General features: G+C 42.1%; 1 pseudogene; it reads left to right on the top strand.

Moving 5' to 3' along the window:
- Positions 1-370: 370 nt before the first annotated feature.
- Positions 371-5,778, top strand: LOC138810928 (tubulin beta-2 chain-like; annotated as a pseudogene).
- The last annotated feature ends 14,904 nt before the right edge of the window (positions 5,779-20,682 follow it).

Here is a 20,682-nt window from a genome sequence, read left to right as displayed (position 1 = left end):
CTCTTCTTTCCTTGATCCCAGGGTTCAGCCTCTCTTGTGAGTCAGAGTGGGGAGTGGATGGCAGGGTCACCAGATGATCCAAATAGAGTGGGAGCTGTGCTAATGGACTTGCAGCTGGCAGCTGGATTCCAGGGTAGGTAGGAACTGGTAGGGCCCTCTGATTACCCAGCAATAGGGCGATTGAGTTGGAGCACCTGCTGGCTCCACCTATAATCAAGTCCGCCCCATCTCCTCTGCCCCTGTAACAATCAGAGGTATAAATGGGGATCTGAGTTCACTCTGTCAGATTCCTGCTTCCCAGCTCTACTTGTTTGCCTCTGTGGGCACCACCGCTGAAGACATACATCCATCAGCACTGCAGCCCGGCACCATGAGGGAGATTGTGTACATACAGGCAGGCCAGTGTGGCAACCAGATTGGCGCAAAGGTGAGCATGGCACTGGCCTAGGATCCAAGTCTCAAATTTAGGGGAAGGAGAAGGAGGACGGGTTGGAGTGTGGAGGTGGTGGTGGTCATGGCTAGGCTGAAGTAGGTGGGGCTCCATAGTGGTCCCTAAACTTCTGCAAATGAAGTCCCCCAGATAGCTTATCCAATTTCCCTAATTTGTGTGGCCCTGGTGGGTGTGGTTTTTAAACAAGGCTGGGGTGGTTTCAAATCCCTTGCATGTCTTAGTCTTACCTGAATCTCAAGTCTTTGTATTTAGTTTCCTGGGAATAGACTAATGCACGTTTGGTCTGGTTTGAATGCAAGGAATGCAGTGTTTTTGAGCTGAAAGATACAGACAATTCCCTTGTGTCAACTGATGAGTGTCAGATAATTGTGAACAGTTCTTCTACCTTAATGCAAATTTCTCTGAGTTTCATGCCCCACCTAAGCTCCCTTAAGTTGGGTGTTTTCTAAATCATTGGTTGTTGTGTATGCTCTGAGGACACTTGGGGTTCTGGAGACCCTTCTTACTGAGTCTTTACTGATTTGGCAATTTCATGTCCATGAAAGGCCAGTTACTCGACATAGAATACAAACAGAATATGGTACTGCATAAGATGGAATACTCATAGGAGAACACAGACATCTTCTATTCAGCCAGATAACAAAGAGATTAAGAAAACTAAAATACCACCCATTTCTGTGCTTTTTTTAATTTAGAAAATGTAATTATTTTTTACAAATATATTTGTGTCAACAGGACATGGGTTTCTTTTAGTTACTTTAAAATGCATTGTTTGGACAGTTAACATTCTAGTTCATAATACACTTCTATTTCCATCTCAGTTTTGGGAAATGATAAGCAATGAGCACAATATTGATTGCACTGGCAACTACTATGGAGACAGCCATTTACAGCTGCAGAGAATCGAGGTGTATTACAATGAGGCAACTGGTGAGTGTCTCCCATCTGGTTTCCCATACGGTGGCAAAATAGTTCCCAGGGGAATACTAATGAAAAGGAAGGAGTTCCTGCCTTATGGTAGTATTGTAGTTTTAATTTGTGACCTTGATCTTATAAGTCAAGTGCTGTACCCAACTGAGCCACTCCACCAGATACTTTGTTTTAATTTTTGAGTATATTCTTGTGAATTACCCCAGGAAAGCCTTATACCTGAGTTCCCCCTACCTCTACTTGCTGACTAACCACACCTGGATTTTTTTTTCGGTCATGGAGCTTGAAATCTGGGCCTAGGCAATGTCGCTCAGCTCTTCAGCTCAAGGCAAGCGGCTCTACCACTTAAGCCACAGTGCCACTTCCACTTTTCTGGTGTTTTATTGGAGATAAGAGTTTGCCGGCTTTTTATGCCCTGGTTGGCTTTGAACCGTGATTCTCTGATCTCAGCCTTCTGGGTACCTAGGATAAATGCGTGAGCCCGCTTCACATAATTAAAAATGAGACTGCCTAAATATGCATTCTAAAACAATTGATAAAATATAATATAATCCAGTGCCATTTGGTTGTGTGCTGATCATCCTAAGCTCAAGGCCTGGGCACTGACTATGAGCTTCTTTTGTTTTGGGTAGTTTCTTGGAGATGAGTCTCCCAGACTTTCCTGCCCCAGCTGACTTCAATCTGCGATGCTAAGGTCTTATCTCAGATTTTTGAGTAGCTAGAATTACACCTGTAAGCAAGCAGAGCCCAGTTACATTGCCTCTTTAAAATATAGATTAAATTTCTAAAACAATATTTTGAAAAAGAAAATTTTAATAATTTTAAAGAGGGATGTTAAGTCACTAATATATATGAGAATAGTCCAAATCACAAAGCATAAATAAAGTGTCTTACCCTGAAATCTATAACATTTCTGGTCTTGAGCATTTTGAATATGAATACTTAGCCAAAAATATTTTTAAGGTTTTTAAAGTAAGAAAACATTTTTTTGATGTAGAAAAAACCAATACTAATTTGTAAACATTGCTTTTAAATGATTAATATTGTCTTTCCTAACGTAAACAGCCTAATTGAAGTCTACAAAGCAGATTTTCAGTTTTTGTAACTGTCAATGTAAAGATCATTTAATTTTATATTGAGTTTCCATTCTGCATTATTGTATACAAAAAGAATCGTGGATAATTGACTTTCCTATGTATTAATCCAATGAACAAGTACAAACAAAAGTACAAAACTATTTAATTTGAGTTTTATAGATCTATATTTTGGGATGTCCTCACCTTGGTCGAGAGTGGTTGGGTTGGATTGTGTCACTCCTATGAACAGAATTTTAGGTTGTGTCTTTATTAGATCCTGTATTTCCAGCAGGATGGCCAGTTTTCTTCATGTGAATGTTTAGGAAGGGGGTATTCTAAAACTTGTGTTTACATCATGTTAACTGCTTTCCCTTGGGCCAAATCAGGATAAATGGGAAATTGCAAGTCATTGCTCAAGGTTGCTCTGAGTATTTGAATACAAGGATGTGTGCTGTTTGATAACCATTATTGAAAAATTATAAGACAATAAATATATATTGTATAAATGTTTTCTCCAGGAAAGCCTTACACTTGAATTCCCCTACATCTACTTGGTGAATAGCCATACCTGGCTTTTTTTTTTTTTTTGGCGTTGGGGTGTCGGTCATGTGGCTTGGACTTTGGGCTTAGGCACTGTCCCTCAACTCTTCAGTTCAAGGCAAGCAGCTCTACATCTTGAGCTACAGTGCTATTTCTGGTTTTCTCTTAGTTTATTAGAGATAAGGGTCTTAAGGACTTTTCCTGCCCCAGCTGGCTTTGAAGAGTGATCCTCTGATCTCAGCCTCCAGAGTAGCTAGGATTATAGGCATGAACCTGGTTCATTTCTTGAGAATGGTAATTGGGGAAGGGGAGGGATAGTGGGAGAACAACAAAGTAGGGGGTAACAATTTTTGACAAGAAATGTTCTCATTTCTTTACTCATGTAACTAACTCCTCTATACAGCACCTTTACAATAAAATAAAATTAACAAAAAAGAGAAAGTTTCTTGCTGATAGGCACTGGTAACTCATTCCTGTAATGCTGGCTACTTAGGAGGCTAAGATATGAGGATCATGGTTCAAATCTTGCCTGAGCAGAAAAGTCCTTGAGACTCTTATCTCCAATAAGAAAACTGAAAGTGGGGTTGTGGCTCAAGTGATAGAGTGCTAACCTTGAGCTGGAGAGCTGAGGGACAGTGCCCAGGCCCAGAGTTCAAGCCCCACGATGAACCACAAAAAAAGTGTTGCCACCATTCTTTTGCACCATTAGACTCAAAGCCTGATGCTCATCTTTGCCTCATGTGTAGCTGAGATTTCAGCCACCATGCCCAAAACAAAGGAATGAATATTCAATGGAAATAGACAACTGCAAACATCCTTAAAGTTGCTGAAGCCTCTTGCATGGGGATTCATGCTCAAGATATCTTTTCTGTTTCCATGTCTCAAATGCTGTAATTTTTGTAATGAATGCTGAGAGTCACTTAGAATCATAAACTCTGCCCCCTAAGTTCCTTGTCAAGGATAGGCCTAAGTCAACTCTTTTTCTCACAGGCAACAAATATGTTCCTCGGGCCATCATGGTGGACCTAGAGCCTGGAACATTAGACTCAGTGAGATCGGGACCATTTGGCCAGATCTTTAGGCCAGACAACTTCATATTTGGTAAGTCATCATGGTCCATGGATCCTAACATCCATGCACTCCAGTGCTGGGCTGAGACTTTATCCATCTTGATATTGTCCTCACCTAACCCACCTATTCCAGTCCACGGGAGTCATGCCCCTGGCCTCTCAGACAGCTCAGATCAGTGCAACTCTGCAAGCCCTCCATGACAAAGAAGCCTCTGAAGGGAAAGAGCATCAAGTAGAGAAAGCCACCAACAAGGTTTCAGCACTGCTGGTCATTTTAAAGCCCTGGCAATAACAGAACCACTTCAGGACACCAGAAATCAAAGCACAGCTATGTGTGAGCAAGGTGCAGACAAGTGCTTGCAGTTTAGCTTCCCTCTGACCACACTGTGTGAAAGTAACTACATTTCCAGTATTGAGGCAGGCTCGGTTCTTCATTTCTAGAAGTACTTGATTTGGGTTAAAATGTATTTTCCTTCACACTCTTTACTTTTCTTTAGAACCTGTGTGATTTGTAGGGTCCCAGATACATTGAAAACATTTCCTTTATCTAATGTAATAGCAAAGGTTAGCTCAGAAGAGTCCTATTGTCTTCACAATAGGACAGGCACAGTCATTTTTCTTGGAGTGTGTCTCTCATCATGTCTTTGTGTCTGATAGGCCAGAGCGGGGCAGGCAATAACTGGGCAAAAGGCCACTACACGGAGGGGGCCGAGCTGTTGGAATCGGTGCTGGATGTGGTACGGCGGGAGTCAGAAAGGTGTGACTGTCTCCAGGGTTTTCAGCTGGCCCACTCCCTGGGAGGTGGCACTGGATCAGGCATGGGCACCCTGATTCTCAACAAGATCCGAGAGGAGTATCCAGACCGCATCATGAACACCTTCAGCGTCATGCCCTCCCCCAAGGTGTCAGACACCGTGGTAGAACCTTACAATGCGATCTTGTCTGTCCACCAGTTGGTGGAAAATACAGATGAAACTTTCTGCATCGACAATGAGGCCCTGTATGACATCTGCTTCCGCACCCTGAAGCTGCCCACACCCACCTATGGAGACCTGAACCACCTGGTGTCAGCCACCATGAGTGGAGTCACCACCTGCCTGCGCTTCCCCGGCCAGCTGAATGCAGACCTGCGCAAGCTAGCCGTGAATATGGTGCCCTTCCCCCGCCTACACTTCTTCATGCCTGGCTTTGCACCCTTGACCAGCCGAGCCAGCCAGCAGTACCATGTTCTCTCAGTGCCCGAGCTCACCCAACAGATGTTTGATGCCAAGAACATGATGGTCGCCTGTGATCCCCGCCATGGTCGTTACCTGACAGCAGCTGCCATCTTCCGAGGCCGCATGTCCATGAAGGAGGTAGATGAGCAGATGCTCAACATGCAGAACAAGAACAGCAGCTACTTTGCAGACTGGATTCCCAACAATGTGAAGACAGCTGTATGTGACATCCCCCCGCGTGGCCTCACAATGTCAGCCACCTTCATCGGCAACAACACGGCCATCCAAGAACCTTTCAAGCGCACCTCAGAGCAGTTCAGTGCCATGTTCCAGCGCAAGGCATTCTTGCACTGGGAGAAGGCATGGAAGAGATGGAGTTCACTGAGGCTGAGAGCAATATCAACGACCTGGTGTCCGAGTACCAGCAGTGCCAAGATGCCACTGCTGATGAACAGGGGGAATTTGAAGAAGACTTGGTGGAGGAAGAAGTTTAAGAGTTCCCATTGGTAGCAATGCAACAGGACTGTCAGAGCCTGCCTACTACTTCTCAAATGAATGGTGCTTTCCTGAGCTCCTGTTGTCCTGCAGTGAGGTCCCTGCTGTGTATCATCATGCACAGCCTTTCCAGTCAGGAACTCACTGATGGTGAATGTAAAAATGCAGATTTCTTTTAAATAGTATTATTCTAAAGCCTTATTTATAAAAAATAATGTATACATTTTGTACTCTTGAGTCCTTATTCTTCTTTAGGATTTAATCTTATTAATATAGAAATGGTGCTCAAGAGGAATTTCAAATTCATGGCGTTCCCAGTATTTTGAAGAGGAAGATGACAAATGCCAATGTTTATTTTCCCTGGCCCAGTTTTAAAGTTAGCAGTCTCTCAATAACATTCCAGTAGCATAAAAACAGTTTGAAGAGAAAGTAAACCAGATCCAGATGTTACAATTTTCCTAGTACCAAGGTGATGTTTGGAGTACTGAAGGGATTGATGTTCAAGACTTGTCTGGGCACTGAGGTAGCAGGGACTCTTCCTCCTTTATTCTGACACAGGACATTCTTATCCTGCCAGCTAGTATGCATTCCTCTTTGGGAATGGGACCACAAAATGCAGGTATGAATACTGGCCATTAAGGATCTACTTCTCCTTCAGACAACCACAGGTTCTGGTCTCATGCCCCATCAGAGGGATTTCATTCACATTCCCCAGAAACAGTAGCAGGAACCCCAATCCCTGTGCTTATAGTTCAGTTGGCAGTGAAGCAGCACTCACAAGATGAGTGCAAGATCCTGGTTGCCAGGGTAGTTTCTCAAGGCATCTGTCAGCTCTAAGGACAGAAATGAGTCTAGCTGTTTGAGGGAGTGAGAAGCTGACCAGTCCCATAGCGTATCGATATCTGCTTGATTCAGTACTTCCAAGTCAAGGAGTGGAAGGGAGACATGGCCCAATGACCCATTCTCATACTCATTTTCCAGCATTTGAAGCTGTCTGAGGCCCACAGGGGGTTGTAAGGGAAAAAGATCCAGCCTGTTGGGTATGTTTACTTTGCATGAGTGAGACAGAAATCTCAATTGCTTAGAACCTACACAATGGCCAGGAAGAGGGTGAAAACTTCTGTTTTCACCAGAGTCCAAAATCATTCACTAGTTCTTTTTGCCAGAATCTTTCATTCTTCTTGCAGTGAGGCTCCAGGTACGTTGTCTGTGTCAGGCATTCCTCAATGGCCACCAATAACTTGTAAGAGCCCCTTTTGCTCCAGAAACAGGACCTATGGGAATCCAGCAAATTTTAGGAAGCTCTAAGGAAAGATACTACTGGGTGAGGTGCAAGTTCCTTGTTTCTAGTAAAGTTGGGAGATAGTAAGTTCCCTAAGCATTCCTATACCAGGCCTGAGGTTGGGGTAGGGTGGGGAGGAGTGGGGTAGAGATCTTTAAGCCAAGTTGGTCTCACTCAGCAGAAAGTAAACTGCCAGAGAGACTGTTCTGTGACTAGAAGCCCCAGGGCAGATCAAAGTGCAAATAGCTTCCAATGTGGGAGTCCTAGGGAGTAGGTATGGGCCAGCAAATTGACATACCTGGGTCTCTAGTCTTGGAACTGACCAGGTTGGATGACTCCAAATCCTCTAAGGCTGCTGGGTCTGAACTGAAGGCAGGCCTGGCCAAGGTACTCTCATTCCTCAGTGGGATAAGGATTGAGGCCAAGCTGTGGTGGAGGCCCCATCCAGCCTATTTACCAGTGTTTGACTAAGAACAGTTTTGTTTTATCTTAAGTGCCCGTTTTTGAGTCTTTTCTGGTGGCTTTGGCTTATTTCTTTACACTTTTGAAGAAGTAGTTCTTGGTTCATAATTAATGACTCATGCCTCATCCCTCAGAAAACTCCTCTTGATAATTTTACCAGTAGATTATCATGTATTTCTCAGACATGGCTTTTGTTTTCTCCTAGCCAGAGCTCTGCACTAATTGCCACACAAGCTAATGTTGAGGTGACTCCTATAGACAGGGTGATTATTTTGTCCAAATGCTAAGTGCAGCATCTCCCTTATTCTCATGTGCCTTGGTAATTGTATCAAATAATTGAGTCCTTGAATAGTATAATCAAAGCTCTGGCTGAAGATGCAGCTCAGTGGTAGAGTACATGCCTGGCATGCACAAAGCTCTCAGTTCAGTCCCCAGTACCAAAAGGAGGAAAGATAACAAATGTTAGGCTCTAGAGATGATATATTAGGTGTGAAGGCAAAACACCCAGTTTGGCATTGAGGAGTTATGTCATGAGGGAACACTGGTAGAATGTTTGTAGGTGGAAAGAAGAGAGCCCCTTGATATGTGTACCCTTTTAGAAAGCAGAGGTAGGAATGGGGGATGAACCTCTGGTAGAGTGCCTAGGCCATCGAAGGAAGAAGCTGTGACATGTATGTTGCTCTAATGGGACCAGAGTCTAAAGTGGCACCACCATACCAGGCAATGGCTCAACAAGAACAGGTTTGTCAGAAGGATCTTCTTGCATTGGAGAGATGTCCTTTGACCACTTTGGCCTTGTTAATCATATTTCTTATGCTGTTTTCTTTTTCCTTCCTACTTGTCAGACCTATAGCAGATCCTATCCAGTAGACCCATTCTCTCTAATCTCATTCTCTTAAAGTCTCCCAGTTTATAGCTGTACATATCCTAGACCAAAAAAGTAGGGGGTGGATTTTCTGTCAGACATAGATTGAAACTGAAAGGTATTTTTGAAGTAGACTTTGACAAAGTTCTGATACTGACATCGTTGGGTTGATAAGTCCTGGAACTTAGACCAGCTTCTGGTCTAATTCTGAGGTGACAGTGGAAGCGAACTGGTGATAGGAAATCACCGACCAATGTGATTTCAAACCCTTGACAGGTACATCTCCATTCATGGATGTGCTATCAGCCAACATACAGATGTCTGTTAATGAGTGATGGCTGGGAAAAGGAAATTTATTGGTGACAGAGGAGACCAGCCTTTGGATAAGTGGTTGCCTTTAAGTGTGAGGCAGACAAAGAGTGCCTCCAGATACAGAGATATTTTCAGGAAGCAAGACAGCTTCACCCACATCTTGTTATCAACAAAATCATCTGAGAATAACTCTGAGCTGGCCCACAATGTGACCAGGAGGTGGGAAGCGGAGGGTACTTGGCAGCTTGGCTGCTAATCACTCTGGCCACACTGACATGGGGCAGTACGTATGTGATGGGCATCTGCTCCATGCTAGTGGTATGTGCCCAGTGGGAGATTTGGCTCTTACTAGGAGAAGGTAACAGTTCCTCTGTCTTTGGGCCAACTCCCAGGTCCGGATGTCTTCATCTGCAGAGGCTGGAACTTTGCCATAGCTCTCATCTTGACAGATTTCTTTCTGTTTATCAATTTTCTCGTTCTTTTTTTGTTTCTTTATTTCTTTTCTTTCTTTCTTTGTTTCTTTCTCTCTCTCTGTCTCTTTCTCTTTCTTTATCTCTTTGTTTCTTTGTTTCTTTTTTCTTTCTTTATCTCTTTGTTCCTTTCTTTCTTTCTGTCTTTCTTTTTTTTTGTTCTTTTTCCAGCCATGGGTCTTGAACTCTAGGCCTAGGAACTATCGCTCAGCTCTTCAGCTCAAGACTAGCTCTTGAGCCATAGTGCCACTACCAGTTTCCTGGTGGTTTATTAGAGATAAATATCTCAATGGCTTTCCTGTCCAGGCTGGTTTTTAACTCCCATACTCAGATCTCTGCCTGCTGAGTAGCTAGGTTGACAGTCAGGGGCCATTGGTGCCCAGCTTGACAGGTTTCTTATTTGTGCAAGATAACAATGGCCATGTTCTGCCCTGTGAGGAGTTTTGTTGTCATCCTACAACACTGATGGTCTTAGTGTTGTGGCCAAGCACACAGCAAGGGGGCTTTCTATGCATGCACATTGACTAGTATATGAAAAGACAGCTTGCAATGGCCAGGAAGGCTCCATGATTGCATACATCTCAACTTGCACTGGGCATAACCAAATTTTAAGTTCTAGTGTTGGTTCTTTTCCTTTGTACACAGCTTGAGCAGATTGTTTCCAGATGCCTGTCATTTAACTCAGTTACTCAATTAACTCATCTGCTCTTTCAATGAGTCTGACTTAAATGACTGCTTATCAGAGGCCAATAACTGATTTTAAGGCTAAGTGAAACACAGCAAGTGCTCAGGTATGTTGACTAAGAGTGCTATATAGATAATGTACAGCTGCATGGTACATGTGTTGTACACTTCTCATATCTTCACTGAATTCTAAATATTTCTTTTTTGGGGGCGGGGTCTGGTTGTGGGGCCTGAACTCTGGGCCTGGGCGCTATCCCTCAGCTCTTCTGCTCAAGGCTAACACTTTACTACTTGAGCCACAGCGCCACTTCTGGCTTTTTTCTTTTTGCTTATGTGGTGCTGAGGAATCGAACCCAGGGCCTCATACATGCAAGGCAAGCGCTCTACCACTGAGCCACCTTCCCAGCCCCACTCTAAATATTTCTTATAGAGAAGAAAGAAGCCATACATTTTTGGCTTCTTTGCATAGGTATCTGAATCCAGCTAATGAGCACATCTTACATTTGTTGGTTTTTTTTTTCTTTTGGTATTTTATGGTTTTATTGAACTCAAAGCCTCATACATGCTAGGCATGCACTCTACCACACCTCCAGCCCCCTTCTTGTTTTACGTATTTTAAGTAATTTTTGGGCATTGCTCTTCCCTCACATACACCTCCCTCAGAGCTGGGATTGCAGGCATGAACGACCTAGCCAGAAGTATTTGTTGAGATAAGGTCTTCTTGCTAACACTTTGCCTAGACTAGCCTTGGACCTCAGACTTCCCCAGCTCTGTTATTCCACAGAATAACATACATTTGGTTTAATATGTTGTAATCCCATTATCATTCTGGGTTCTCTAATTGGAGTTTTATTGTATAGTACTAGAAGGCAGTGCCTTCTTACTGGACTTGAAATTATAAGCCTTAATCAGTGGACATAATTCTGCTCTAGACTATCAGAACCTCATTTCAATGTGTGGACACTGCTGATTGTTGAACCATAATTCAGAATATGTTGCATGATTTTAATCCTCACTTTTTACATACACATGCGCGCGCGCACACACACACACACACAAACACAAACGCACACACTATTGTCTTCTCTGGTGACTTTGTACATTTTCTGTGAGACCACCTATGTTCTCTCCTGTGCATCTTGGAGCTTCTCTCACCAATCATGCTATTCTCCAGCCTGTTCCCTCCTCCACTGTCCAGTCTCTGACCTTGACAGAGGCTGAGGCTTTGTAGTACTGGGATTAGAAAAAGAGAAAAGATAGATACACACATTTAAGCAGAAACCTTATCTCTTGCACTTTTAGGTGATTTTAGATGCATGTTTTCATCAGATCCTCACTCCAACTTCTTCTACTAGCCTCCCACTGCCATGTTCTTTTCCTGGCTCCCACAGAAAGCTCAGCTGATATTATAGGAAACAGAAATATTGTGCTTCTGCAAAACCCGCATTGCTGCTGCTTTGAGTGCATCTATTTTTGTCATGAGAATTTTTCTTAATGGAATATGGGAAAGTCAGAAAAAAATTATTTAAAGCAGTTTCACTGCTTTTTTTTAAAGGTTTAAAACCTTTTTCTTTCTTACTCAGTTTATTTAAATTAACTTTATATGCCTAAGAGGGACATTACACAAAACAATCTTTCTATGTATATATGTTTGCTTATTTCTGTGGTGTCATGTCTCAAATTCCTTAAACTTTTTGACGCTAAGATCCTCATTGTGGCAAATATCCAGAATGGAAGGGAAGGGAAGTGAGAATGGAGATCAACTAATATCTTACATTATCCACTGTCTGGGGCTGCTATTTCCACTATTGGAATTGATGATGGCCAGTTTGCAGATTCATTGTCATGAAACAGCTCTTACATCATTGATAAAACTGAGTAGCTTGGGTTCCATTTATAGCATTGTGCTTTTGGTGTCTGCATGTGTCTGAAGGACCCAAAAGCAAGCTCCTCTGCACAGAAGTGAGGTATCCACTCCTGATAGAGTGAGATAATGTGGGAAGTTTTCAAAGGAAGAGGCTATTACTCAGCACTCCTATATTAGAGAATTTGGAGAGAGAGCCAAACAAACCCATAAACTGCCCCAGGAACGTGACCTCTTCCCACTCAATCCTTCCTTTTTCAGATAATAAAGCTGAGTGTGCTGAGGAAGGCAGCACACTACTTCCTAATTCAGATCTTGTTGCCTGGATTTCCTAGACAATTCCTACTCCCTTCTATGATGGTCTGACTTAATATCTGACCTTCTCAAGTGTCTTCTCAGAATGAATTCTGTCTTCAAAAACTAACTGTGGCAAATCTTTAACTCAGTTCACAGATGATCCAGTGGGAACAAATACTAATTGAGTATGCTGCATTATACATCTTTTAAAGTTTATGGACTTTAATTGTACGTTTTAAAAGTTATATATAAAAACCAGGAGCCAGCTAGTTCATGCCTGTAATCCTAGCTACTAAGGGGTCTGAAATCTGAGGACTGCAGTTTGACACCAGCCCAGATAAAAAAGTTCATGAGACTCTTATCTCCAATAAACTACTCAGAAAAAGCTGGAAGTATTGTTGGAACTCAGTTGATAGAACACCAGCCTTGAGCACAAAGAGGCTCAGAGACAGTGCCCAGGCCCTATGTTCAAGAACCGTGGATAGCAAACAAAACCCTATATATACTTAACAAAGTTGTACACATTTTCCTCTTTAGGTCCATCATGATCTCCTACCACAAGACACACTGCAGCTAGAATTTTGTAGTTCATGATTCTACAGCTTTGTGGCCTTGGGAGGTCTCTCCTGACAGGTCATTTCTACAAAGCTTTGATGGATGGCTGTGTTTTAATAAACTGAGTTTCTGTTCAACTCATGTTTACAAATGAATTCACACACCATCATGGCACCCTTCCTCTGAGCAGGGCTGCTGGTGAATTTAGCATGGATCTCTGAGACACAGACATAATTTCATATGGCATTATTATTATTCCAGGCAAAATAGAAATTGCAGTTGTAAAACAATATATCAATCCCATTGAAACCCTGGTATTGATTTTCTTCATAGATTTTGAGACCAGAATTTTTTACATAGGTACAAATATATCATGGGATAAGCGTGGAATAGTGGACAGCTTTTGATTCTTATGTGTTTATGTACAACAGCTTTATCATTAAACCCCAGTGTGAGCTTTCTAACAAGGCCTTGGTACATCTCATTTAGAATCATGAGAAATTAGTGTAGCTTGCTCATTTAAAGGAATCAATTCTTGCATAGTGCAAAAACATTACTAACTTGGGGGCAAATGGCAAGGCTGTGATGAGGTCAGCCTCACCTAATGGACTACACCTCACACCAGTTGCTGGAATCTGCATCAGCAAGCCATGTTCTCCTGTGTTCTTTACAAACCTCCCAACCTCCCTCATTACAATATAATCTAACAGGAGGCAGATGGCTTACATCTGTAATCCTAGCTACTCAAAAGTTGGAAATCCATCCATATGATCTTGACCAGCTCAATTAGAAAAGTCTGTTAAAATTGAGCCTCCAAGTGATTAGTACAAACAAGACTGAAAGTGTGATTCAAATAGTCAAGTGCCAGTCAACTAAACAGAAGATCCTTAGTTCAACCCTCAGGACTTGTGTGGGGGGGGTAAGGGGAGAGGCAGCACTATATTCCATCTTGATAGTGTTCAGAGGATGGGGAACTAGTAGGAAGTGTCTCAATGACTGTTTTCAGTAAAGCCCTGGCTTAGAACACTGTGTGTGAAAAGTTGAAGTTGTTATTCAATGGTCAGACTCAAACTTCATAAAAAGAATAACTTTGTATGTAGGTAGGTATAAATTTTTGCTTTGCTCTACTCTGTGAAATCAGAACAAGAAACCACCTTTGAAAACAGAATCAACAGTATGGGAGGAGGCTGAGGAAGAAGCTTATTCCCTATATAGTATAGCATCAACATCCCTGGAATTACAAAGCCAGTAAAAACAAACTCCAGCAAAGCATTGGCTGCGCCTTATGGCAAGTTCTTGTCCCCTGCTAAGGCCACCTTCCCCCATGGCTGCTTTGCTCTCCAATCTCCTGTGGCAGTAGCATCCACCAACACATAATGGGATACCGGCATCGGGATGCTTGTTGATCTTTCTTTCCAACCTCATGTCTTAAATTAGTCTAGTTCCATATCCCTAAGTTAATTTAGTCCAGTTCATAGGACCTTAAAAAATACCTGTTGTTTCCAGATTCAATGTGTAAAATCTCCTAGCAGGGGCAGGTTTTATCCCTTAGTCAATAATCCTTCAGTCATTACAAGACAATCTTGGTGCCAAGTTCACTCTGAATTTTCCCTTTCTTGGACACAAGAATTCGCTAAAGTCAGTATGATCGTTGGGTCTTCAAAGAGAGAAAGTTGGAAATGCTATATATAATGATCAGAGTGTCCTAGAGCCACTGTAAATACCAAAGCAGTTCTGGCTATGTCACATACAACCGGTGGCAGCAGCCATCCCTGAGTAATATCCAGGCTGTACGTAAGCCTTTACAACCTGCAGCAGGTAGATCGACAGATTACATTTTCTGGGAGGAGGCTTTTTTTTTTTTTTTAACAAATCTTAGTTTTTATGATTTGCACATTTTCTGTTTGGCAACTTGCAATCTAGAATAGATTCTTGTTATCTGCTCACACATGCAATATTTTTACTTCTTCCCCATTTATTTTTTTAACTTTAGAAACATGGTGAATACTTTCATTCAGTTTAAGAAGCCTAATAGTGTAGCAGTAAAGGGCCCAGTCATTGGAGTAGGAGCATCCATATTGCCTCTTTGTGATGTGATTTGGGCTAATGAAAAGGCTTGGTTCCAAACACCCTATACCCCCTTCGGACAGGATCCAGATGGCTGCTCTACTGTTATTTTTCCCAAGATTATGGGAGACGTGTCTGTGAGTACTTTCGTTAAAAAAAATTATTTTAGGTAATGTTTTAAGGACCTGTGGTTTGGGTGTGGTTCTACTCAGAGTATCCGGTGTGTTCTCTGGGAACATTTCCTCAATCTACTTGGTTCATGTAGTGCGGTGATCCTTCCCAAGAGAAGGCCATTCCTCCCATGAGGAACCTCCAGATCTGCATAAATCACACTGATACCCAGTTTTCAATCAAGAATTGTTCTTTTACTTCACAAGATAAAAGCTGCCCTTTTAAAGTGGCAGTGGGAGGCCATGCAAAAGTTGCTCACACACACCTGTAATTCTAGCCTTTTGGGAGGCTGATACCAGAAATGCAGTTTCAAGCCAGTGTAGGCAGAGAAACCCAAGAGATTCTTATTTCCGTTAGACTGGAAAAAGCCACAAGTGGACTAGTGACTGGAATGGTAAGAGTGCCAGCCTTGAACAAAAATATCCAGGTTAAGAGCCAAAGCACCTGAGTTCAAGTCCTACTATTCACAAATTCACCCCTACAACTGTACCTATACACCTCCACCAACAAACACACAAAAGCAATTAGGGATCAAACTTTCATAAATAAAAGAAGTGGGGAGACGGTTTCAGTATAAATTTGTGGTTCATTTTTTTCCCTATTGAAATTAGCCCAATCATGATGAGAGATTGTATTTGCAGTTTCTCAATTACATACACCTGTTCCTTAGTTCTAGAGAGAGACTGAGAGAATTGGTAGAGAAGGGCATCCGCAGAGATTGAACTCTGTTAAAGGGAGGGACTGGATATCAGATTGGATAGGGGAACAAGTGAAACTCCTTTAGCTCCATCACTGAGTGCCCATAGTTTGACCTGGCCAATTATCATGATGCTGTCTTCATACCCATCAATATGGGTAGTGCAGGAAGACCAGTATATCATGGAGAATGACTGTAGCTGAGGGAGTTTCAGAAGGAACTGACAGCCCACAGCTGGAGTAGTAGGACCTCTCTTTGGGGTTCATGACTATGTTTACCTCTGTGTCACTGGGACCTGCCTCCTTATGGAGAAACATTCAGGATCCGGGGGTATCACTTCCTTAGGGAGCCTAAAATGAGAAGAGATAGACAGTACAATTTCAAGCACTCTTGGGAGCAATGAGAGTACGATGAAGAAGAAAATGTGTGTCTCCTCTCTGAAATTTCAGAAGGTAAGAATAACTGAGGAGAGAGAGCTGTCAATCACTGCTGAATGGGTAGGGTTGAGAAGGAAGAACATTGGAGCTGGGGGAGCCTGTGCAATCCTAACTATTTAGGATGCTGAGATGTGGACTATTATTATTCAGGACCAGCCCAGGCCAAAAGGTGGGTGACATCTCCTCTTAAGCTAGGGATGCATATCAACTTCACTACAATAGGAAGCCTAAAATAGGTGAGTCCAGGCCCTATAATGTACCTGGATAGGAAACAAGACCACAACTGAAAAATGACCAGCACAAAATAGTAGTATAACTCACCTACCGACCAAATCCAAGACTGTGACTTCTAACAGGAGTACAATGAACAAGTGTAAGCTTGGGGACCTCGGTGTCCCACTGTGATTCACAGAGATGGCTATAACATCTGTTGCTCTGTGGACTCCTGGCCAGGAAGGAAGAGTCCTTCCACATCCCTCAATCCATGCCTACCAAGACAGCAAATGCTGAGTGGAACACCTCACAATGTCTAAGCATGGAAGTTTGGTGGATACTTTTGTTCCTTAAAGGGAAAGAGAGGAGGGATATGCAGGACCAAACAGACTCCTGAGTGAGAGAAGGACAGAGGGAGACAATGGTGAGGTTAGCATGGGGTTTGTGTTTAGTGAATAATATGACTTCATTGGAAATGTTCTGGCTTTGATTATGACATGTGCATCGAGGGAGAGCTGGGGTAGTCCAGGGAAACACTCATGTAAATTTTCCATAGGTTGAAACTTACACTAAAGTCTAAGTTGTTTTTGAAAACTGAAATGTGGAAACGTTGAAAAAAGCACACAGCCCCCCAGCACTGGCATTGTTCTCTGTAGATGTACCTGCCCTAGCCACCCTTCTCCTGGTGGGTGCTTGTCCGCAGGGTGCCTCATGCCCCATCCCTTTGTACTGCGCAAGCCAGAATAGCTACTGTTGGACAGGGAGGATCAGGAAGCCCTGTTGCACCATGTACCAACAGGGCCTCCTTCCCTTGGAGGCACAGAACATTACAGAGCTCTGCAGCACCCTATCATTGCTATGAATTGGAACTTACAACACTTGAGCTTTGCCTGCATTAGGCCCCCACAACTTCAGAACAGCCTTTTGGGGACTTCTGAGACCTGGAGGGCAAGACAGGGAGGCCTGGAATGCAGCACCTGTTCCCGTTGGAGCAGTGAGTTTTCCACAAGGAGCTAACAGGCTGAGAACCTTGGGAATGAGCAGTGCAGGGTGGCTAAAACTTGGTACTCCCTGCTAACATGCCAGGCATTCACTTACCTTTATATGCTAGGCCTCTGTGCCCACCAAACCATGGCCACTTGGTGTGTTGTCTGATAAGCCAGGAAGTGATTGGCCAGTAACCAAGAATGACCAGTGTCAATGGGTTCATATAGTTGAGTGTAATGTCCCTTTATGAGAAATCCCTGGTAGATGTGAATTACTGTTTTGCAATTGACAAATTTTCCATCAACCCATGCCCCCATTTATAACTCAATTCACATCCTACACTCTATGCCTAGCAGTCCAGGTTCACAACCAGTACTGTTCCGACCCAATATTTGACATCAAATAAATGGCCAGTGCAGCCCCATTTGGTTTTATTTTTCTCTTTTTTTTTCACTATAGGATGATAGCGTATAAAAGTTGCCAGTCCCCTCATTTTCCTGCATGCCCACACTGTCTGACCACAACCAATACTGAGCCACTTCTAAAAGCCATAATTCTTAGTATAAAGGTGTCTTCTCAGAAATCCCATGCCAAGTTTTAGGCGCCTGTCTTTTCTTCACCTGTACCCTGGCATACCTTTGTTGGTCAGATTATTAAGGTTTTCTGATACTGGGCAAGCAAACTGAGAAGTGTAAGGGTTGGGCTCAGTCTCAGCCTCCTGCTTCCTTGAAAATCAAGAGTCCCACAAAGACAAGAAGGTATTCTGCCCTCACATGTGAGGACCATTTTAAGCACATGATGGTATGGGGATAGGTACTATAGTGCTCCACCTGACATTAAAATGCTGTTTTTTTTTTTTCATTTTACTATGTTGTGTGCACCTGGTCTGACCAAATTAAGGGTGGATCTGTAAGCTCATTGTGAGTTATTACTGAAGAAGTTGACTTGATAACAATTAAATGCTAATTCTTTCACTAAAGAATCCTTATTTCAGGAACATGTTATGATCACTGTAAGCTAAAATCTGGGGAGTGTGTGGATGTGCAATGGTACGGGAGGATGAGGGTAAAGTAGAGGAAAGACTAAGTAAATTTGGATAAACACCAACTAGCCAAATGGCATTTTGGAACTGGAATCTTTGTACTGAATGTTGACAGTGTTAGAAATCTTTTTTTTTTCATTGTGAAAATACTGTACAGAGGGATTACAATTACATGGGCAAGATAGTGATTACATTTCTCATCAAGCATTGTAGCCTCCTCCTTTGTTTACCCTTCCCATCCCTTCCCATCCTCTATCCCCCGCTACCCAATCCTCCCCCTGCCCAAGTTGTAAAGTTCGATTTTGACATGACAACTTATTCTTCTCATTGTTGCAACAGGTCCAGCTTTATCCTTATTTAAACGACTTGTTTTTCCCCTTACCTCCACAAATTATAGCAACATCAAATACAGTGAAAGCAGGGGTTATACTGTGGGGGAGGGACATGCAAAGCAACAAAGAAATAATCTTATAAATGCGTTAGAAACAAATGCATGAAAGAAAAAAACATTTGAATACATATCTTAGGGTTCATTTTCCTAACATCACTTTATCTGACCATTTCTGCTTGACTCATACATATACTAGATATTGCAAATAAGGGAAACCATGGGACCAATGATTCTTTGGGCTTGGCTTACTTCACTTAGTATAATTTTTTCCAAGTCTTTCCATTTCCTAACAAATTGGGCAATGTCATTCTTTCTGATGGAAACATAGAATTCCATTGTGTATATATACCACATTTTCTTGATCCATTCATCTACTGAGGTGCATCTGGGTTGGTTCCATATCATAGCTATAGTAAATAATGCTTCAATAAACATAGTTGTGCTGGTAGATTTAGTGTGGTCTTCTTTGTAAACATTTGGGTAAATGCCCAATAGTGGGATTGCTGGGTCATACGGGAGCTCTATGCGGAATCTTTTGAGGAACCTCCATACTACTTTCCAAAATGGTTGAACGAGTTTACACTACCACCAACAATGAAGTAAGGTTCCCTACTGTCCACAGCCCCTCCAACGTCAGTTGTTATTAGAGTTCTTCATTTTTGCCATTCTAACTGGGGTGAGGTGGTATCTTAATGTTGTTTTGATTTGCATTTCTTTTATGGCTAGGGAGGTTGAGCATTTCTTCATGTGTCTATTGGCCATTCTTCTTTCTTCTTCAGAGAATTTTCTCTTTAAGTCTTTAGCCCTCTTATTTAGTGGGCAGTTGTTTCTTTGAGGATTTGTTTTTGGGGGATTTAATGTTTTGAGTTCCAAGTATATTTTAGATGTGAGACCCTTGTCCATTGTATCTGCCTGCTATTCCTCGTCTTATTTTTCCTAATTGATGGGGCCTCTGAACTATACAAATTCCTGTGAAGGCTTTTTATAGTATTGCATTCAATGTATCGATTGTTTTGATGGAAATTAATACGTTCTTGATGGTGTGTACTGTTGTTCACGATTGAGGCATGGTTCTCCTTTTAGCTGTATTTCAAATTTTTTGTAAATTTTAATTTTCTTTTTAAAGTATTATGTATTTTTTGTTAGTGTGAATTTATTGGGCTATTTTGGTGTAAAAAACACTGGGGATTGAACCCATACCTCGTTTATGGGAAAAAAAGAAAAACATTCTACCACATAAGTCACAATGCAGCTATGGCAGTTTTTTTATTGGTTTTTGTTTTTATGTTTGTTTTTCTCTGTCCTGGAGCTTGAATTCTGGGCCTGGTCTTTGTCCCTCTAGTATACAGCTCAAGGTTAGCAGTCTACAACTTTAGCTACAGTGCCACTTCCAGGTTCCTGACTGTTTATTGATGATAAGAGTCACATCACTTTTCCTGCCTGGGCTGGCTATGAACCACGATCCTTAGATCTCATCCTACTGAGTAGCTAGAGTTAAATAAATGAGCCACAGTCACCAGGCTATGGTAGGTTTTAAAAAAAAAAAACAATGTAAATTACTCATTTTTGTCTTTCTAATTTAATATTTTTATCTTTTTTATCATCCTGGGGCATAGAATATAGGACCCAGTGTATGTATGTATGTGAATGCTTCTGTGTGCATCTGTGCCAATGCTGGCGCTTGAATTTCTTTAACTTGTTCCAAGCAAGGCTGTAACATTTGAGCCACAGCTCTACATTTACAGCACTTTGGCATTTAAATTGGGGATAAGAGTCTCACGGACTTTCCTGCCCAGGCTGGCTTTCAAGCCATGATCCTCAGATCCCAGCATTCTGAGTAGCTAGGATTATAGGTATGAGTCATAAGTACTCAGCTATCATTTAGTTATGAGATATTCACAATGCTCTCTTAGCACTTTTTATTCAGTTTGTAAAGAAATTTCATTATTTGTTTCAGCATACATTATTTATACAAGATGAGATATTTCCATACATGTGTACAATGTACCCCAATCTAAATCATTCCTTTTATCATTTTATCTTTTTTCCCCTTTCTTAAATCCTTTTCAACAAGTTCTTTTTGTTCTATTTTATATAGTATCATAAA

Source organism: Dipodomys merriami, unplaced genomic scaffold (genome assembly GCF_024711535.1).
Source record: "Dipodomys merriami isolate MVZ:Mamm:240054 unplaced genomic scaffold, mDipMer1.0.p SCAF_510, whole genome shotgun sequence".
Taxonomy (NCBI): Eukaryota; Metazoa; Chordata; class Mammalia; order Rodentia; family Heteromyidae; genus Dipodomys; species Dipodomys merriami.
The sequence above is the reverse complement of the archived record's forward strand: the minus strand, read 5'-3'. Positions and strand labels throughout refer to the sequence as shown.